This window comes from Balaenoptera ricei, chromosome 2 (genome assembly GCF_028023285.1).
Source record: "Balaenoptera ricei isolate mBalRic1 chromosome 2, mBalRic1.hap2, whole genome shotgun sequence".
NCBI classification, from domain to species: domain Eukaryota; kingdom Metazoa; phylum Chordata; class Mammalia; order Artiodactyla; family Balaenopteridae; genus Balaenoptera; species Balaenoptera ricei.
In genome coordinates, this window is record NC_082640.1 from 26503416 (window position 1) to 26525493 (window position 22078).

A 22078-nucleotide genomic window follows, 5' to 3' on the forward strand; every position below is an offset into this window, starting at 1 on the left:
CAACTAGAGAAAGCCCGCACAGCAAACGAAGACCCAACGCAGCCAAAAATAAATAAATAAATAAAGTGTTGACCAACTCGTTACTTTCTCACTAATGTGACTGAGACACACCTGTCTGAAGATGCCCTACTACCCACTTGAAGTATCTTTTTTATTTAACATGCATACATACAACACACATGCACAGACCACCTGCAGACACACTGCAGACGTTCAAGCCCGGGACACCCCCTCTTCTGTCTCGGCTCCTGATCCGAGACCATGACTCAAATGCATCCTTTGTCTTCCCCACTGCAGTCCTTGGCAGAAATGGAGGAGAGGAAGGAAGTTCAAGCTATTATGCCATACAAAACGGTGTTCAAAGCTATTTGTATCCCAGGAAAAAATATTATTTTGAACAAAAACTGATTTCAGCTGATTTTGATGACCAGAGTAAGGTCACAATTTCTATATGGAAGGTGGCTTTTTGTTGGAAAATTGTCTACTTTTGATTTTGGAATTTTATACGACCACCTGCCTCCTAAATTACTTTAAATAATAATAAAGCAAGAGAAAATTTTCAGTTACTGTAGCCACGTCAGAAGAAGGGATGGAGTGGTGTAAAAGTTGAAAAGATGACATTTGAGGAGTAGTAAGGAGTGAAGGGCCCCTAAATAGAGAAAAGGCTTTGCTTCCTGTGGAAGAAAGATGCTGTGAAATGACCAAAGAGCTTTAGGTACGGGGCCAAGTAATAAACAAGTTTAAGTTGACAGTTGTGCCATGGAGTAAGCTGTTTTATGATACAAATTTTAGTAAAATTATGCAGCATGCAATAGCCTCATGTTTTTGGTTTGTGGGAAATTATAAGAAAGTTGCTGTATCTTATGTTTGGGTTTACTTGTTACAAAGAGCTGCGATGGGCCACAATATAAGAAATTAACAACAACAACAACAAAAATCAATGGAGACAAAGATGACCATGACTATATTGACGATAGTCTATATTGGATTTTCCATATTATTTTGAGGTTGATGCAGGTATGCGTGTGTGTGTGTGCGTGCGTGTGTGTGCGATATTAAAGAGGGAAGTCCAGACAGATCAAAGGACTCAGAGACCCACAGATTGTGCTAAAATTTAAAACCATGAACTTCAGCTATGGGAGTCACTTCATTTATTAATCCATTTATTTATATGAATAGTTTTTAGGTACAAAGTTAGGTGGTTGGGGCCACAGAAGTTAATAAAATAGTCTTTATCTTGGGTGTTATTTTCTAAAGGAATGGAAATTTAGAGAATATCAAGGCGATTTCTGAAGTAAAGAGTATATTTATGATCAATGAGTCAAGAAAGGAAGTAAAAGAAGTTTTAAATTTGGCACTAATACTGTGAACAAGAGTACATTAGGTGAAAGTTCATAATACTTACAGCCACAATATTTATGACAGTGGTAAAAAAAAAAAAATCCAGAAATACAATAACCTTTTAAAGTCCATAGATAGAACATAATTCTATCTGGAAGCAGTAACTTTCCATTATTTAGTAGTAAAGTGTCATTCAAAGATATCAGAAACACTGCAGACACAATGCACTGTTTCCCCTGCTCTCTAAATAGTATCATCATCCTCACAACCTGTACTTGGCATCATGTGGTGTCACCCTCACAAAGTGACTGAAAAGCTGTCAGTAAATGGAAACCTTGCAAAGGTCTAGGCAGAGTTGAGGGAAGCAAACAAGAGATGTAGAAACATGCAGAGGCTAAGAATCTCAGGAAGTTATCACCACCCTCGGACCAAACGGTGGTTTGCTGCAGCCCAGAAACAGGCTCCTGTAGAAAAGGGTCATTAGATAAGAGTTGGGCCCTCTGTCACTCGGACCTCCAAACCCACTGAGCCCTGCATCATGGGAATGGGATGCAACATTTTTCAAGTGGTTTATAAGGTACATGTAGCAGAAAGGGGTCCTCTCCCACCTTCATCCTTCCCTTGGTTCCAAGACATGTTCCGTTCATGTGTGATGGAGGCGGCATCAAACACCACCTGCTGGTTTAAAGGGTACACTGCACCCTTGTGGGATTGCAACAGTGAAGAGGTCGCCCAGCTGGTGACACGGCTGTCTCCAATAGGAAGGCTCCACGGTGTTAGGATGCTAGGGATGGGACAGGCACTAAGACCACTGAGTTTATATTTGTCTCTCTCTCTCTCTCTTTGTTTATTTACACATGATTTTCTGGGCTGGCTGGAAATTCTGCAGATCTGGAGTAGGATGAGCTGATCTCGGCCGGGCAGGCTCCTTCATCCATGGATGAACGGGGTAGGAGCTGGCTGGTCTAGTGTGGGTTCAGCTGAGCCAACTCAGTTCTCCTGCACCTGTTCCATCCTCCAGGGGCTGGTCCAGAACATTCTCTCGGCAGTGCCTGGGCTCCAAGAAAGAGTGTGAAACACACACGCACTTTTCCAAGCCTCTTCCTGCAGCACATGTGCTGCTGTCCACAGACAAAAGCAAGTCTATGGCCAAGCCCAGAGTCTGTGGGAAGAAATTAACCATAGGAACGGATACAATGAGGTAAGGAAAATTAAGACTCTCAGTGCAATCTACTTTAGGTATGTTGGCCTCAAAAAATAAGCTTGGATGTGTCCCTTTTTTAAAATATTCTCTGAGTGAGTTTATTGAATAGTTATCATCTATTTCTTCCAGTGGAGGTATTTAAGTCTGGGACTTTCACTTCTGGAATGTTTTCAATAACATTTAATTAATTAAGGAATCAATTCATTTCATAGACAAGGAATAATTTTAAGTTTTTATTTCTAGTCTCAATTTTGATACATTTTTATTTTTAAATGAGTTGTCATGTATTTTTCAAGTATTTATCATAAAGTTATCTTTTTAAATGTGTCAGATTTGTAGTGCTAAGCCCTGTATCATTCTTATACATTTAATTTATATTTTCTGTGTTATTACTAGATCAATGTTGCTAAGATTTTATCAATACATAAAATTTACTATCTTAACCACTTTTAAGTGCACCATTTAATGGCATTAAGTACATTCATATTTTTGTGTAACCTTTACCACCATCCACCTCCAAAACTTTTTTCATCCTGCAAAACTGAAACTCTGTAACCATTAAACAAGAACTTCCCATCCTTTCTCCCCACAGTCCCTGGCAACCACCATTCTACTTCCGTCTCAATGAGTTTCACTACTCTTTATAGCTCATATAAGTGGAGTCACACAATATTTTCTTTTTGTGACTGGTTTATTTCACTTAGCATAATGTCCTTAAGGTTCACCCATGTTATAGCATGTGACAGAATTTCCTTTATTTTTAAGGATGAATAATGTCCCATAGTGTATATTAGGACTTTATTTTATTAACCTTTTCTTATTTGATTTTTGGGGAGGTAATGCCTAAGAAATATAAAAGTGTGAGAAATTAGAACTGGGAAGGAAAACCACTAGATTGTGATGAAGATCAGATATCTTTGAAATTAAAGTTGAAAACTAACAGTAACATGATACATGTAAATACAGCTATCTGAGGAGGAAGGGTGTGTAAGAAAGTTAAAGTTAATCCCAAGGAGAAAATGTTGATAAATGAGAATGTTGAATCTGGAGAAGCATAGACTTGGGAAGACATTCTGTCTTCAAAAAATTGGAAGGCTGTCATATAGAAGGGCTTTCTTTTCTTCTGGGTTTTCCCAAGAGGTCAGAGTAGGTAGGATTTACTGGTGGAAGTTATAGGGAGATGGATTTCAACTTTATATAAAGAAGAGCATCATTTCTGCCCCCAACAGAGATGCTTCAGCTTAAAGTGTTCAAACTGAAGCTGGATCCTTGCTTAGTGGAGTTATAGAGCAGTGGTTCATAGTGTGATATCCCTGAGATCTTCTGAGGATTCCACATGGCCAAAAATATTTTCCTAATTACACTAAGACATCAACGCCTTTTGCACTGCCATTGTCATTGATGGTGCAAAAGCAATGGTGGATAAAACTGCTGATCGCTTAACATGAATCAAAACAGTGGCACAAAACTCTACTAGACATCAATTGTCTTTCTTGCCATTGGCATAATAAAAGAAAACAAGTGTTGGCTTCGCTGAAGACAGTCCTTCTTGTAGCAGTATAACATTAATTTTATGAAATCTTGACCCTTAGTACACATCTTTTAAACATTCTGTGTAATGAAATGGGAAGTATGCCTAATTCATTTCCGGATACCAAAGTGTCATGATTATCTTGAGGAAAAGCATGTGTTTGATTGAATTGTGGGCTCAAATAGCCACTTTTTCATGGAAGAATTGTTTTGTTTTTTTTCTCTCAAGAATGACTGACAGAAAATCTCTGGTAATTCAGACTTGGGTTTCTAGGAGACATTTTCTCAAACTAAATAAACGGATTCTTCACTTTAAAGAAACCAACTGACACTATTTGTTGCCAATAAATTTTCAGCTTTCAAATGATAGAATTTGGAAAACTTGTGTCCATCATGGTGATCTTGCAACTTTCTAGTATTTAATACTTTCCTGATGAGCTCATGGTGATAGTATAATTGTGAATTTTTGATATTATTTATTGAGATATATCAATATTTGAAAGAACTGAATAGCTCAAGTGATATTTTCCAAATAACAATCGCATGATGTTATGACATTATGCATAGGTAAAAGATCTGTTCAAAAGTATAAGATAAACTCATGGATATTAATGTAACAGAGTACAACAGCTTATTGATAATATTTCTGATTCCACATTACAGTTTTCACATAGAAACTTATAATAAGACACTCCCATTTGTCCAATTCTGGTATGGTATTAAGAAATATAACAATGACCTGATAAGGCTCTTGCAATATTCCTCCCTTTTCCAGATATGTATTTTGTATGAGGCTGAATTTTTTAATATACTTTATCCATGAAACATATTTCAACACAATGAATGCAAAAGCAGGCATTCAGCTATTCAGAATTCAGAAACTCCAACTATGGCATCTCTAATATTTATATCTATTAGTTTAATATCTCTAATAGTTTATTATCTATTAAGTCAGATAATAAAAAGATTTTCAAAAAGGTAAATAATGTCTCTCTTCTCACTTATTTTTTCATTTTAGACCATATAGTTACTCTTCTTCAAAAATATGTCAACAGAGTATGGGTTTATTATTACTATTTTAAAATGAATTGATAGATATTAAAATTTTTATCAATTTTAATTTTGAGTATGCTAAAGATTTATAGATATAACCCACACAATCCAAAGGTCTTTGGGATTCTCTAAAATTCATAAAACTGTAAAGGAATCCTGAGTCTAAGTTTCAGAACCATTGTTATAAAATATAGAGGTCAATAGGCCCCATGATATACTTAGTGGTTCAATCCGTCCTGAGGCACTATTAGTCTTTTTTTGGTGAGAATATAATATTTGAATCCCAGTGTTGTCATTTTTACTCTGGAATATCTTATTTAGTTTTTTTCAACCCAAAGGAAAGAAATCCCAAATATTTGTGTGATAAGCCTATCGTTCTTCAAAATGATTGGCATAAAATTTTCCAAAATCCTTTAATTATGTGGACATGGTTTTATTTCAATAAAAAGGTGTTTTTCTTTCTAATACTTAATACAAACTGTTCACTTATATCATCAATATGTAAATATTGATATCACTCTAAAAAAACACAGCAGCTCTAAGAAATCTCAACAAGTTGACTCGTGCCAGGATGTGGTAGTCATGCTCTGATTGCTAATATTGTGACTGGAATAAAGATTTAAATAGCTTATGATTATATACAACATAGGCAAGACAATTTGTTGAAATTTCTCCCTTAAACATAAAAAAAATTCATGTGGGTTTAAAATGTGAAGTACTTCTCGTGTTTCACTCCTTCACTATGTTTTATGATTATCTGGAAGACTCGTTATATATGAAAAATGACTGATTTTTCTTTCCCTTTATCTTTCCAAATGGCAAAAGTCTGTTTATGTGCAGACTTAAAAAGTTTGAGTATCATGCCGTGATACTAATACTTTTTCCCTTGCGAAACCACTTCTAATTAAAAATTTTAAAACATTCACCTATTAATCTAAACTTAAAAAATTTTTTTTCTCATATTGTTATATACCAACCACACAGGTATACCAACTACACAATTATACACTAACTACACCGTAATTGGAAATCTACATCCCTGAAAAGATATCAAATATCACCACAACAGTATTGATCTAGTAATAACATTTAGTCTATAATTATTTAACAAAAATGCTTTTAAATATAGACTGTTACTCCAAAGATAGCAAAGAAACAAAATAGTTTTTTCTTCTCTCTAACATTCCAGGACAACCTTAGCATGTAATTTTGTATCCGAAGATGTGTGCTGTTACTTACAGGGTTGAGAAAATAATAAGCATCTTCAAACGGCTATTTTTCCATTTGTTTAAGCAAATATTTACTGACTGTCATCTAAGTGCCATTAACTTTGCAAGGTACTGACATACAGGGGCAACCAAATAAACTTATGTCTATTAAGTATACTGTTTTTGTGTCATGAAAGTCTAACCCTGAACAATGCCATTTGCCACTGTCAGTACAGGGCAGCTCCTGAATTGTATCTGCATTTAGTACTGATTCTTATTAATGGGTACAAGGAAGCATTCCCTCAAAATTATTTTAGTGTTCAAAAATTACACTGTCTTTACAATAATATTGTATTGCGGATATTTTATCACTTCTATTTTCAATATTGATCCATATGGTTTATAAAAATACAGTCAAGGTCAATCCATTTAAGACACTTAATATTGTGATCTACTGGTCTGTTAGTTTCATGAAGGCAGACATCATATTTTTTTAAATTCCCTAAGTTGATAAATAATTTTTTCACTATTCCTGCGACCTATGAGCTTTGTAATAGCATATACAATGGAAACTTCAAACCAGTACTTAAGAAAAATCTGAAATATCTCTAAATCACCTAAAGAAGTACAAAACTGAGAAACGATGTCAGTTTGTTATGCCATTAGAAGCAATTTTAACAATCAATACACTCGAAGTAATTTCCTGGCACTATTGGCCAAATGACTCAATTATTCCTCTCATTCCTGTACAGATCTATTACTGGGATCAGCATTTATAAGCAATGAGCAATGCGAAAAATACAGAAAGTAAGGAAGTAAATCTTAATGCTTTTAGGACAGACGCTGAGTCATACTGAACTTGAACTGAATAATGATTGTGATTTAGACTTGGGCCGCCCAATACGGTAGCCACCAGCTTCCTGTGACTCTGAGCACTTAGAATGTGGCTAATCCTATTTGAGATACACTTCAAATGTAAAATACACACCAGATTTCAAGGACATAGTAGGAATAAAAGAATGCACCATATTTCATTCATAATTTTTATATTGATTGCACATTGAAGTGATACTTCTTGAATATATTGGTTTAAATAATAAATAGTAAAGTTAGTATATCCTGTTTTTATTTTTTTAATGTGGCTCCTAGACAATTTAAAATTACCTATGTGCCCTCATTTTATTTCTATTGGGCACATGGATATAGACAACTGAAAAGTGTAATGTGTGGATTAACAAAAATCCACACATCCATATAAAAGGGTTGCTTGTAAAACATGTCAGCAACATCTGGAGTTAATTTTTTAAAAATCCTATTAGTGTGTTAACCAGCTAACTTAGTTTTTTGATCTATTCAACAGGATTAATTTCCAAATTTGTTGGCAATAAGTATTTGTTGAAGCAACTTAAATTTTTTCAAATCTATTTTTTTCAATAAAAAAGAAATAATAAAAAACAGCGTACATTTTAATTTATTTGATTTTGGCATTCAGAGTGATTGTTCTTTGGTAAATATTAGGAACCTCCTTTGAAGTGTGCTGGCTTAAAAATATAAAGAAAATTTAAAACATTTGAATAACTTAAGACCACCTGGGAACACATTGACAAATAAGTAGGTTGTATATAAAAATCTGCAAAATGTATATAACATCAAAAATGCTATTCTTTTTGCCAAAAATGATAATAAAGGTAACTAAAATCAACACTGCTGGTGAACTGAAACATCATTTTATCTCTGAACTGAGAATGATACATTTCTTACTTGGAATTGGTCCATGCCTGTTGAATATCTAGCCCTGCTTTCCCCTCAATATCAGGACCACTTTGCTGTGCTGTGACTGAAGGAATTAATGATCTAAGTCAAAAGATCAAAATATATTCCATGACAACAAGACGGAATTCTAGCCAGACTTTGGTGATGACTCAGTGATTGGGAAAGATAGAAAATCAACCATAAAATGGGAGAACTGGAAAGAGAAAAGACTTCTCTCTCTCTCCCCCAATCCCCTTCTCCAACTGCCAGAAGTTATGAGCTCTAAGATTTTAGGAAATCTGCATTTCATTGTCCTTCCAGATTGCTTTTTTGGCCCCAGCAAAACCCCTTTGCAGTTCTAGCAATTGTAAAATGGTCCGAGTTCTTCTTTGTCTTGCTTCATAACTTTCCTTCTCTTTGGCCTATCTTACTTCTCTTTTTCGACTTCATTTTCAACTTGAACCCCCGTGCAAATCCATCATGAATTCAATGCTCTTGAGATGCTCCATTCAAAAACTGCCTGCTCTAACAGTACTCTGTTCTGTGGCTCTTCCCTGATCCCATCCGATAAAAAAAAGCTCATGTGATCTGAGCACAGCTCTGAGAAGTGACTCAGGCAACTGATGCAAGGAAGTGGTTTGTATGAATATAATAATAGATGCAGATGGCATTTTGCCTCCAGGTAACATACAATTTAACAGTGACCTGTTCAGATATACTGCTTTAATAATAGTACAGAAGATTTATGACACAATATGGATATGGAATATTTGGTATAAGACTGACCTTTTAGAATCTCTTTAATTAAATAACAGTCATAATTAACCCACCCTATTTTGATTCTTCCTATATAAAATTTATAGTGCTATCATTTTTTCTGTCATTTTTAAGATTCCCTGTCATCCTTTGCATTATAAATATCTTATTCAGTCCAGGAAAACAAGAGAGGAGAGACCTTAGTCAATGGTGATAGGCTTTGTTATTATTTAAATAACTTTTTAACAGTTAAAATAAATTTTATTTATTTAAACATTTTTATATATGTATATATTCGTTATATAAATATAAATAAAACATATGTGTGTGCTATGTATAAACAGATAGAAAAATGCTCCCAAGTTCACATAGACTAGGATGTAAAACAGAAAGAAGATCCTAACTCAAGTTTTCTGATTCTAGAACCTGAGCCTTGTGGGACCGTGTTACATTTGTATTCTTAAAACCAGCCCCAAGGACAAAGCAAATAGAAAAGATAAGAGAAATCAGTAAAGCTCACAAATTTTAGTTTGTTTGGAATCAAATCATTGAAAAATTGGCATATTTCCACCAACTATGTAGAGTATGTTTGGAATGATCTGTCTTAGAATATAGGCCATATGGCGAACAGAGACTTCCACATTCCACTCTTAAAGGGATGCAGGGAGAGAGCTTAAAGAGATGGGGTCCTACCCCAGAAAAGTAACACTGATGAAGGACTGTCACATGCTGGAAAGGTGAGGTTTGGGGGTTGGACTATATGCCATAGCTAGAATTTCCTTAGGGGAGTCCTGAATAGAGAACTGGAGGGTGGTCCTCAAAGAAGTAGAATATCCTTACCCTCCCTCAGGGCAGCTCAGTCTGTGGTCCAAGTGGACCTGCAGAGCCCACTTATCAGGAGAGACTGCCATCCTTACTCAGCAGGAGCAACACTGTGACCACGAAGAGAAGGTGTCACATTGACACCTGGACAGGCAGTGCCCCCACCAGACCTACTGAGGGAGCATCATTGGGGAAAACTGGACAATAATCTCCATCCTCGGGCTACGAAGCATTTAAAATGTGGATGGAGAAGCACAGACACCTCCCAGAGCCTTGACTCCTGCCCAAGCCTGCCAGCTAAGCTTCAGTGAGTGGAGAGGGTCCAGGACCCTCACCTGGTGTGACTGGTGAGGAGGCACTTGGGGGCTGGGGTCCAAGTCTTGCTATTGTGGTTGTATGACATGGCAAACTTGCAGGAGGAGTGCCCATCGGTGTTCATGTTTGGGAAGGCATCAGCCCTGATGGCATTCTTTTAGGGTGGATCAGAATTTACTGCCTTAGACCCTGGGCTGTAACCCACGACCAGCAGGGGTCTTTGGGAGGCCAGGCTTCTCTTTGAGATGCCAGATCGAAGAGGAGAGTCTTGGACAAGTCAACCTTGACCTCTGATAGTGTCTTTGTATACAAGCTTTGTTTTGATGATCAAAAGGGCAAATGCTTGGGAACAAAGATGTTGATTTACAAATAAGCGCCTTTCATGTGATAACCTGACATGGCATTTTCCAGCCTGAATAAAAACTGGACTTTATTCAGCAATGGAAACGTAGTAAAATACTGACCAAAGTGTTCCCTGTAAATAGTCTTTCAGATGAGTAGAATACTGGGTATTTGTGAAGTTCCACAAATACTCTTATAGAATTTTTTATTCCAAATTTCTATGGCTTAAAATTATGTTTCCAGTTTCAAGGGTTAAACATACCTTGGACCTATACTCACTACTATCTGTTTTATGCAACCACACTACTCCTTAGGAGTGAAACTGATTGTGACACACTATTTGACAATTTACATGATATTTATATTTTTGTTAAATAGTTCAGGAAAAAAGAAACATATTTGAATATCTACCCTAAGTATAAAAGTAATATTTTGAACTGAAACCTGTTTTTTTTTTTTTTTTTTTGAGTTAAGCCAGCATTTTATTTATTTATTTATTTTTGGCTGTGTTGGGTCTTCGTTTCTGTGCGAGGGCTTTCTCTAGTTGCGGCAAGCGGGGCCACTCTTCATCGCGGTGCGCGGGCCTTTCACCGTCGCGGCCTCTCTTGTGGAGCACAGGCTCCAGACGCGCAGGCTCAGCAGCTGTGACTCACGGGCCCAGTCGCTCCGCGGCATATGGGATCCTCCCAGACCAGGGCTCGAACCCGCGTCCACTGCATTGGCAGGCAGACTCTCAACCACTGCGCCACCAGGGAACCCCAAAACCTGTATTTTTAAATTGCTAACACCACAGTTGTTCTTAAATAAAATATATCAATATCTTTAAAATCAAGAAAATATGTTAACTTTAAACAGTTAAGAAACACCAAGAATTTTTAGTAAAAGATGATCCTTATAAATTATTAATTATTTCTTACCTTTAAGATCCATATCCTGTACTTGAATTCAACAACTTTTGGATTGGATTAAAATGTATGGTTAGGAATCAGAGCTTTGGGCAGTAAAATCTCTACTCCCAGCTCAGCTAGAGGAGGAACCTGATACTCAAGCCGTGTGGCTGACAGGGTCTTGGTGCTACGGCAGGGTGTCAGGCCTGTGCCTCTGAGGTGGGAGAGCCGAGTTCAGGGCATTGGGCTGCCAGAGACCTCCCGGCTCCATGTAATATCAAATGGCAAAAGCTCTCCCAGAGATCTCCATCTCAATGCTAAGAACCAGCTCCACTCAATGACCAGCAAGCTACAGTGCTGGACACCCTATGCCAAACAACTAGCAAGACAGGGACACAACCACACCCATTAGCAGAGAGGCTGCCAAAAATCATAATAAGGTCACAGACACCCTAAAACACACCACCGGACATGGTCCTGCCTACCAGAAAGACAAGATCCAGCCTCATCCACCACAACACAGGCACTAGTCCCCTCCACCAGGAAGCCTACACAACCCACTGAACCAACCTTACCCACTGGGGGCAGACACCAAAAACAATGGGAACTACGAACCTGCAGCCTGCGAAAAGGAGACCCCAAGCACAGTAAGTTAAGCAAAATGAGAAGACAGAGAAACACACAGCAGATGAAGGAGCAAGGTAAAAACCCACCAGACCAAACAAATGAAGAGGAAATAGGCAGTCTCCCTGAAAAAGAATTCAGAGTAATGATAATAAAGATGATCCAAAATCTTGGAAATAGAATGGAGAAAATACAAGAAACGTTTAACAAGGACCTAGAAGAACTAAAGAGCAAAACAAACAATGATGAACAACACAATAAATGAAATTAAAAATTCTCTAGAAGGGATCAATAGCAGAATAACTGAGGCAGAAGAACGGATAAGTGACCTGGAAGATAAAATAGTGGAAATAACTATTGCAGAGCAGAATAAATAAAAAAGAATGAAAAGCATTGAGGACAGTCTTAGAGACCTCTGGGGCAACATTAAACACACCAACATTCGAATTATAGGGGTCCCAGAAGAAGAAGAGAAAGAGAAGGGGACTGAGAAAATATTTGAAGAGATTATAGTTGAAAACTTCCCTAATATGGGAAAGGAAATAGTTAATCAAGCCCAGGAAGCACAGAGAGTACCATACAAGATAAATCCAAGGAGAAACCTGCCAAGACACATATTAATCAAACTATCAAAAATTAAATACAAAGAAAAAATATTAAAAGCAGCAAGGGAAAAAGAACAAATAACATACAAGGGAATCCCCATCAGGTTAACAGCTGATCTTTCAGCAGAAACTCTGCAAGCCAGAAGGGAGTGGCAGGACATATTTAAAGTGATGAAAGGGAAAACCCTACAACCAAGATTACTCTACCCAGCAAGGATCTCATTCAGATTTGATGAAGAAATTAAAACCTTTACAGACAAGCAAAAGCTAAGAGAATTCAGCACCACCAAACCAACTTTACAACAAATGCTAAAGGAACTTCTCTAGGCAGGAAACACAAGAGAAGGAAAAGACCTACAATAACAAACCCAAAACAGTTAAGAAAATGGTAATAGGAACATACATATTGATAATTACCTTAAATGTAAATGGATTAAATGCTCCAAACAAAGACATAGACTGGCTGAATGGATAAAAAAACAAGACCCGTATATATGCTGTCTACAAGAGACCCACTTCAGACCTAGGGACACATACAGACTGAAAGTGAGGGGATGGAAAAAGACATTCCATGCAAATGGAAATCAAAAGAAAGCTGGAGTAGCAATTCTCATATCAGACAAAATAGACTTTAAAATAAAGACTATTACAAGAGACAAAGAAAGACAATATGTAATGATCAAGGGATCAATCCAAGAAGATATAAAAATTGTAAATATTTATGCACCCAACATAGGAGCTTCTCAATACTTAAGGCAAATGCTAACAGCCATAAACGGGGAAATCGACAGTAATACAATCATAGTAGGGGACTTTAACACCCCACTTTCACCCATGGACAGATCATCCAAAATGAAAATAAATAAGGAAACACAAGCTTTAAATGATACATTAAACAAGATGGACTTAATTGATATTTATAGGACATTCCATCCAAAAAAACAGATTGTCCTTTCTTCTCAAGGGCTCATGGAACATTCTCCAGGATAGATCATATCTTGGGTCACAAATCAAGCCTTGGTAAACTTAAAAATATTGAAATCGTATCAAGTATCTTTTCTGACCACAGTGCGATGAGACTAGATACCAATTACAGGAAAAGACCTGTAAAATATACAAACACATGGAGGCTAAACCATACACTACTTAATAACCAAGAGATCCCTGAAGAAATCAAAGAGGAAATCAAAAAATACCTGGAAACAAATGACAATGTAAACATGATGACCCAAAACCTATGGGATGCAGCAAAAGCAGTTCTAAGAGGGAAGTTGATAGCAATACAATCCTACCTCAAGAAACAAGAAACATCTCAAAAAAACAACCTAACCTTACACCTAAAGCAGTTAGAGAAAGAAGAATAAAAAACGCCCAAAGTTAGCAGAAGGAAAGAAATCATAAAGAGCAGATCAGAAATAAATGAAAAAGAAATGAAGGAAACGATAGCAAAGATCAATAAAACTAAAAGCTGGTTCTTTGAGAAGATAAACAAAATTGATAAGCGATTAGCCAGACTCATCAAGAAAAAAAGGGAGAAGACTCAAATCAATAAAATTAGAAATGAAAAAGGAGAAGTTACAACAGACACCGCAGAAATACAAAGCATCCTAAGAGACTACTACAAGCAACTCTATGCCAATAAAACGGGCAACCTGGAAGAAATGGACAAATTATTAGAAAGGTATAACCTTCCAAGACTTAACCAGGAAGAAATAGAAAATATGAACAGGCCAATCACAAGTAATGAAATTGAAACTCTGATTAAAAATCTTCCAACAAACAAAAGTTGAGGACCAGATGGCTTCACAAGTGAATTCTATCAAACATTTAGAGAAGAGCTAACACCTATCCTTCTCAAACTCTTCCAAAAAATTGCAGAGGAAGGAACACTCCCAAACTCATTCTATGAGGCCAGCATCACCCTGATACCAAAACCAGACAAAGATACTACAAAAAAAGAAAATTACAGACCAATCTCACTGATGAACACAGATGCAAAAATCCTCAACAAAATACTAGCAAACAGAATCCAACAACACATTAAAAGGATCATACACTATGATCAAGTGGGATTTATCCCAGGGATGCAAAAGTTCTTCAATATATGTAATTCAATCAATGTGATAAACCATATTAACAAACTGAAGAATAAAAACCACAAGATCATCTCAACAGATGCAGAAAAAGCTTTTGACAAAATTCAACACCCATTTATGATAAAAACTCTCCAGAAAGTGGGCATAGAGGGAACCTACCTCAACATAATAAAGGTCATATATGACAAACCCACAGCAAACATCATTCTCAATGGTGAAAAACTGAAAGCATTTCCTGTAAGATCAGGAAAAAGACAAGGATGTCCACTCTCACCACTATTATTCAACATAGTTTTGGAAGTCCTAGCCATGGCAATCAGAGAAGAAAAAGAAATAAAAGGAATCCAAATTGGAAAAGAAGAAGTAAAATTGTCACTGTTTGCAGATGACATGATACTATACATAGAGAATCCTAAAGATGTCACCAGAAAACTACTAGAAGTAATCAATGAATTTGGTAAAGTTGCAGGATACAAAATTAATGCACAGAAATCTCTTGCATTCCTATACACTAATGATGAAAAATCTGAAAGATAAATTAAGGAAACACTCCCATTTACCATTGCAACAAAAAGAATAAAATACCTAGGAATTAACCTACCTAGGGAGACGAAAGACCTCTATGCAGAAAACTATAAGACACTGATGAAAGAAATTAAAGATGATACCAACAGATGGAGAGATAGACCATGTTCTTGGATTGGAAGAATCAATATCTTGAAAATGACTATACTACCCAAAGCAATTGACAGATTCAATCCCTATCAAATTACCAATGGCATTTTTTATGGAACTAGAACAAAAAATCTTAAAATCTGTATGGAGATACAAAAAACCCCGAATAGACAAAGCCGTCTTGAGGGAAACAAATGGAGCTGGAGGAATCAGACTCCCTGACTTCAGACTATACTACAAAGCTACAGTAATCAAGACTGGCACAAAAACAGAAACATAGATCAATGGAACAAGATAGAAAGCCCAGAGATAAACCCACACACCTATGATCAACTAATCTATGACAAAGGAGACAAGGATATACAATGGAGAAAAGACAGTCTCTTCAATAAGTGGTGCTGGGAAAACTGGACAGCTACATGTAAAAGAATGAAATTAGAGCGCTCCCTAACACTATACTCAAAAATAAACTCAAAATGGATTAGAGACTTAATTGTAAGACCAGGCACTATAAAACTCTTAGAGGAAAACATAGGAAGAACACTCTTTGACATAAATCACAGAAAGATCTTTTTTGATCCACCTCCTAGAGTGATGGAAATAAAAACAAAAATAAACAAATGGGACCTAATGAAACTTAAAAGCTTTTGCACAGCAAAGGAAACCATAAACAAGACGAAAAGACAACCCTCAGAATGGGAGAAAATATTTGCAAACGAATCAACGGACAAAGGCTTAATCTCCAAAATATATAAATAGCTCATGCAGCTCAATATTAAAAAAACAAACAACCTAATCCAAAAATGGGCAGAAGACCTAAATAGACATTTCTCCAAAGAAGACATACAGATGGCCAAGAAGCACATGAAAAGCTGCTCAACATCACTAATTATTAGAGAAATGCAAATCAAAACTACAATGAGGTATCACCTCACACCAGTTAGAATGGGCATCATCAGAAAATCTACAAACAACAAATGCTGGAGAGGGTGTGGAGAAAAGGGAACCCTCTTGCACTGTTGGTGGGAATGTAAATTGATACAGCCACTATGGAGAACAGTTTGGAGGTTCCTTAAAAAACTAAAAATAGAATTACCATATGATCCAGCAATCCCACTACTGGGCATATACCCAGAGAAAACCATAATTCAAAAAGACACATGTACCCCAATGTTCATTGCAGCACTATTTACAATAGCCAGGTCATGGAAGCAACCTAAATGCCCGTCGACAGACGAATGGATAAAGAAGAAGTGGTACATATATACAATGGAGTATTACTCAGCCTTAAAAAGGAACGAAATTGGGTCATTTGTAGAGATGCGGATGGATCTAGAGACTGTCATACAGAGTGAAGTAAGTCAGAAAGAGAAAAACAGATATCATATATTAACTCATATACGTGGAACCTCGAAAAATGGTACAGGTGAACCAGTTTGCAGGGCAGAACTTGAGACACAGATGTAGAGAACAAACGTATGGACACCAAGGGGGGGAAAGCGGCAGGGGAGTGGGGGTGGTGGTGTGATGAATTGGGCGATTGGGATTGACATGTATACACTGATGTGTATAAAATGGATGACTAATAAGGACCTGCTGTATAAAAAAATAAATAAAATAAAATTCAAATAAAAAAGAAAAAAAAAGAGCGACAACTCCGAATGGCATTTTGGCCAATTTGTTTCCAACCCGCATCTGTTTTATCCAGAGCAAGTACAGGGGAACTGTGGATGACATGAGACATCAAGGTGGCTAAATATACAAGATATTTGCCCTCCATAAAGAGAGAAATGTTCAAATCACCAGACTGACCTTGTCTTCTGGGTAACGGCCTTTTCCTTTTGTTACTTATTCATTCATTTATTCATTCATTCACTCCATAAACATGTGAATTCACTGCCAGGAAGATACAAAGATATAAAAATACATAAAACATAATAACTACCTCTCCAACTTTACAGCCTAGAAGGAACACACATATTCATCTCCCACTTAAATCTGTTCTTCTCCCATAACATTTGTTTGCATCGTGTTGACAGGAGCACTAAAGGGCTGCAGCATCCTAGCACACCTGCTGATACACACGTACATCCTGCTTTACACAATAGAGGGCCTTTGGGGGGGGTGATTTTCTTTAAAATCTGTTTATTTCCCATTAAAAAATAATTTGTGGTAATGTCTTAAAATAGAACTATTCACAATCTATTGGAAATATGTTTTGAAGGATGAAAGGGGTTCATGATATGTTTCAAACACATTTCTATTGTATCAAGTGATATGTGCCTGTACACAATATTTAGCAGATGTTTGCCCCTGGGATACTGGATAAAAATAAGACTCAGAGGCTCCTTTGTGACCTGCTGGGGGATGTGAGACAGTGACTGGCTTTGCCTGGAGAAGGGTTTGGAAGCACACTTGTGACTCAGAGGTGCTGGAGCCTCAGCTTTAATTAATTAATTTATTTATTTATTTTTGGCTGTGTTGGGTCTTCGTTTCTGTGCGAGGGCCTTCTCTAGTTGTGGCAAGTGGGGGCCACTCTTCATCCCGGTGCGCGGGCCTCTCACTGTCGTGGCCTCTTTTGTTGCGGAGCACAGGCTCCAGACGCGCAGGCTCAGTAGTTGTGGCTCACGGGCCTAGTTGCTCCACGGCATGTGGGATCTTCCCAGACCAGGGCTCGAACCCGCGTCCCCTGCATTGGCAGGCAGATTCTCAACCACTGCGCCGCCAGGGAAGCCCTGGAGCCTCAGCTTTAGACCTAGTTTTCCAGTCGGTCTTGTTTACTGAAGGAGCTCATGTTCTGTTTGCCCCGTGACTGCTAGCAGCACAGTGACATATCCTAGCTGATGGCTTATGCCCCAAGCCTGATGACACGTGGGGAGGGTTTACTTGCTAGTTTGTGTTTGGTTGGTTGGTTTTCTTGGATTGCTGATTTAGTGCCATATCAAGCCCCCCCCAACAACTGATTCCTGAGATACTTTCCTAATTTTATTTATGCTTTTTATTTATTTATTCAATTTAAAAAATTTATTATTTTTTATTGACGTAGAGTTGATTTACAATGTTATGTTAGTTTCAGGTGTACAGCACAGTGATTCAGATATATATATATATATACTCTTTTTCAGATTCTTTTCCGTTATAGGTACAAGGTATTGAATATAGTTCCCTGTGCTATACAATAGGTTCTTGTTCATTATCTATTTTATATATAGTAGTGTGTATATGTTAATCTCCACATCCTAGTTTATCCCTCCCCCCACTTTCCCTTTGGTAACCACAAGTTTGTTCTCCACTTCTGTGAGTCTATTTATGTTTTGTAATTAAGTTCATTTGTATCATTTTTTTTAGATTCCACATATAAGTGATATCATACAATATCTGTTTTTCTCTGTCTGATTTACTTCAGTCAGCATGTTAATCTCCGGGTCCATCCATGTTGCTGCAAATGGCATTATTTCAGTCTTTTTCATGGCTGAATAATATTCCATTGTAATGCTTTTTGGTTGATATCGATTTGGGTCTCTTATCTGCAAATTGTTGTCACGTTATAGGATTGGTTTATGTGGTCAACATGCTTGATACCAGTAGATTTTGCAGGTACTATATTTGCAGTTTGGTTAAAGGGACCCAAGATTCGGAGTTGTGAGCTACAGTCTCATGCTTCACACATAGGCTACCTGTCATAGAATATGTTTCCATGTTATTGAAACATCTCTAATGCAATATTACCCATTGCCAAAGCACCTGAACACAGGGTAAGTCTTAGCTTCCTCCTTAGACAAAGGAGTGTCAGGTCTGCCCTGGTTTGCCAATGGGGCATTGACTGAAGTGGTCCAATAGGGATTGCTTCGTCTAAATACATACCTTAAAATTTTATTATATGCTTTGTTAACTGAACCATACAACAAATTAAATATTAGAAAATTGTAGTATTAATTTTCAATTCCATCTCCCTGAAGATATGCAAAAACTCTTAGTTTATCTTGAGAAGATGCTCCCAAATGTATGTATTAATCTTACAAGTATTAATCTTACAAGTTGTTCTGTGAAAGAAATGGGGTGTGTGTTGAAATAAACTGGGAAATACTCTCAATTCTTACTCTTTGCTCCCTTAGGCTCCATGTATATTAGTCTATCAATGCTTTGAGAAGAAGAGTCATAAAGAGACGTGACCCTATTTAGTTAACGCAGAATTTCCCAATTTACTTGACTTCTTGGCTCTTTGAACCGAACACCCTTTAACATTCTCAGAGAGTGGATGAACTTCAACTCCTAGAAATGCTGGCTTAAGGAGTCTCTGATGGTTTTGATCTTAATTTCTCCTCTTCTTGTTCCCTTTATCCTCTCTATGTACTCTCTAATTCTTGTCTGTACAATTCTTGTCTATCCCTGGTGTGTATTTCTTTGTCCAGAGGCCCTGATCATAAAATTAAAAAAAAAATTCTGTTTCTACATTTGTGAAGTGTGGGAAGTTCAGATTTTAAATGCAAGTTCTTCATTAATTATTTTTCAAAAGTATTACTTTTCCAGTGTTTCCTCTTAAATGCACAGTTGTTGGTCATGAATTAACACAGATAATGTGTCTCTCCATTTGCATTGTAGCCCTCTAGCATCTGTCTTTTGGAATGTTCTAGGCCTGTAGCCAGTTTTGCTTCCTATTCTATGAATTCAAGATGAAACTAAGTCTCCTACTGAATATAAATATGAGTGTCAGTAACCTCCCTGCCTAATCACAAGAAATGTCCTCTCTGCTTGAAGTAGCTCCAGGGTTTTACTGTTTAACCATTTCACTCCCAGTATCGTGTGGATCACAGCATTTACTAGGAACACTACACACTGTATTCAAAATTTGATACAAAACTTGAGTTAATTTCGAACAATAAAATCACCCAAATATAATTAAACACTTTTTGCAAAAATGTTTATCCTCTCTTCCTCTGTACCTCTGTCTCTCTGTTTCTCTGTCTCTTTCTCTGTCTCTATCTCTCTCCATATATTCCAGCTTTTCCTTAATGTCTTTATTTGCGATTGCCTTTTGGATCCATGTTCATCTCAAAGTCATCATCTCCAGTGAGGTGTTGTCATGCACTAATCCCCACCCAGGAACCCATCTCTCAGTATTTTCTGATTCACACCACCTTCCTGCCCAAGACTCCTGTTAAAGACCATGATGGTGTAGCAGTGTTGTTTGCCCATTCTGGCAGCCCATGAAAGTTCAGAGGTCAAGGATCCCCTCTGTTTCCCTAGTAAACAGCAGTATGAGAACAAGCAAGCATCCAATAGTTGTTAACAAATGACTGATTTGTCTGCAACCTATATATCTTTATAACTTATATTATGTACATAGAAACTCTTCCAGAGGTCCTAAGGACAAGTGGCTCAAAATGCAGCCTGGTTAAAATAATACCTTCGGAATGTATGCATATTCTAAATTATAGTGTTCACAGTGTACATACATGTGGTCTTTCCCTACACACCATTTTTATTTACAATTATACTATTACAGTTTTCTTGACAAACTTTTTTAATCACCCTTTTGATTGGCTAGGTCATATTTGAGCACAATGTCAGGTTCTAATTTATGAAATCTTTTTCATACTGTCCAGTTGCATTTGTATGTGTTCTTGTCCAGCAAACATTTACTTCTTTACTATTTATAGTTCATAAATAACAGAACTAACATTTGCACCCAGGCAGCCTGACTCCAGAATTCCTGCTCTTAATCACTGTACTTCACTTGCTTTGGAGGCTACATTTCTCATTATGCAATTGCCAAGCCAAAGGGTATGGCAATCAGTCTTTTTGTGCAGACTCATAGGTTTATTTATAATTTTAAAAGTAAAAAACAGTTATAAATGCTAATAATGTACAGAAAAATATTTTTAATGAAAACAACTTTTACTAATTTGTTCCTATAAAATCATACCTTAAATTGTTTTAATTTGCAATGTATATTTCTTACAAAATCAAAGATGTTTCATATGTTTGTATTCTATAGCATTTTCACTGTGAGAGTTATTTGTTTATATCCCTTAAAGATATGGCCTTTGGAGCCATGGTAGTTTTGTTTTGAAATTAAGATAATGCTAAAATGCATGTGTGATAACCCATGCAAATGTATTTCCTAGTTTGTCAGCATGCTTTTATTTTAATTTTGTTATTTATTTTAGTTTTTAAATTTACAGAATAAATTTTTAATGTATTTTAGCTGTAAATTTTACTTTTTAATTTTAAAATTCAAATTTTAATTTTTTAAACTAATTTTTTAACTAATTTTTTAAACAAATTTTAATTTTTTAAACTAATTTTTAAACTAATTTAAAAATTTTAATTTTAAAATTAGTTTTGAAACATGTCAGTCTTTGTTTCTGTTACACCAAATATGGAGGCATCATTATTTCTCCTCTTATCTCTTTTTAGCTTTTTGATATTCCACTCTTTAACCTACTCAGAGCTTATTTTGATGTATGGTGTAAGTTCTGCTTCAACATGTTTTTGTTTCAGCAAGAGCTGTTAAAAGGCTGTTTATTTTTTCTTCCCCAGTGAAACTCTGTGAAATCTGTCTTGTAGAATTAGTTGTGGTTCGTGAAGTTTGTCCCCTATATAACCAAGGCTCTGGAACCTGAGTGAAATCTCATCATCCCATGTCACATTTCAGGTAATAGCTAAGGCTGATACTTATTTACTTAAAAGAAAATGACGGGTGCCTGTTTCTGGGTCAACCTTCCTTATGTTGGCTTTCTGATCAATGTGATATTTACCTGAATTCCAGTGCCTATTAGCCTTTGTTACGTTGTTTATAAACATATAATTCTGAGCCTATTAGCAATCATTATATGTATTGGGAGCGTGATATCACTTCAGGAAT

The 22078-nt window shown here is 36.6% G+C and overlaps 1 long non-coding RNA gene across 2 annotated transcripts in view; it reads left to right on the forward strand.

Moving 5' to 3' along the window:
- The window catches only part of LOC132359028 (uncharacterized), a 102038-nt gene that overhangs the window by 65472 nt on the left and 14488 nt on the right, over nucleotides 1–22078 (forward strand). For both annotated transcript variants that reach the window (XR_009500694.1, XR_009500693.1), the window contains exons 3-4: nucleotides 2363–2542; nucleotides 21754–21868. This is a non-coding gene — a long non-coding RNA (uncharacterized LOC132359028). The remainder of the gene's footprint in view (nucleotides 1–2362; nucleotides 2543–21753; nucleotides 21869–22078) is intronic.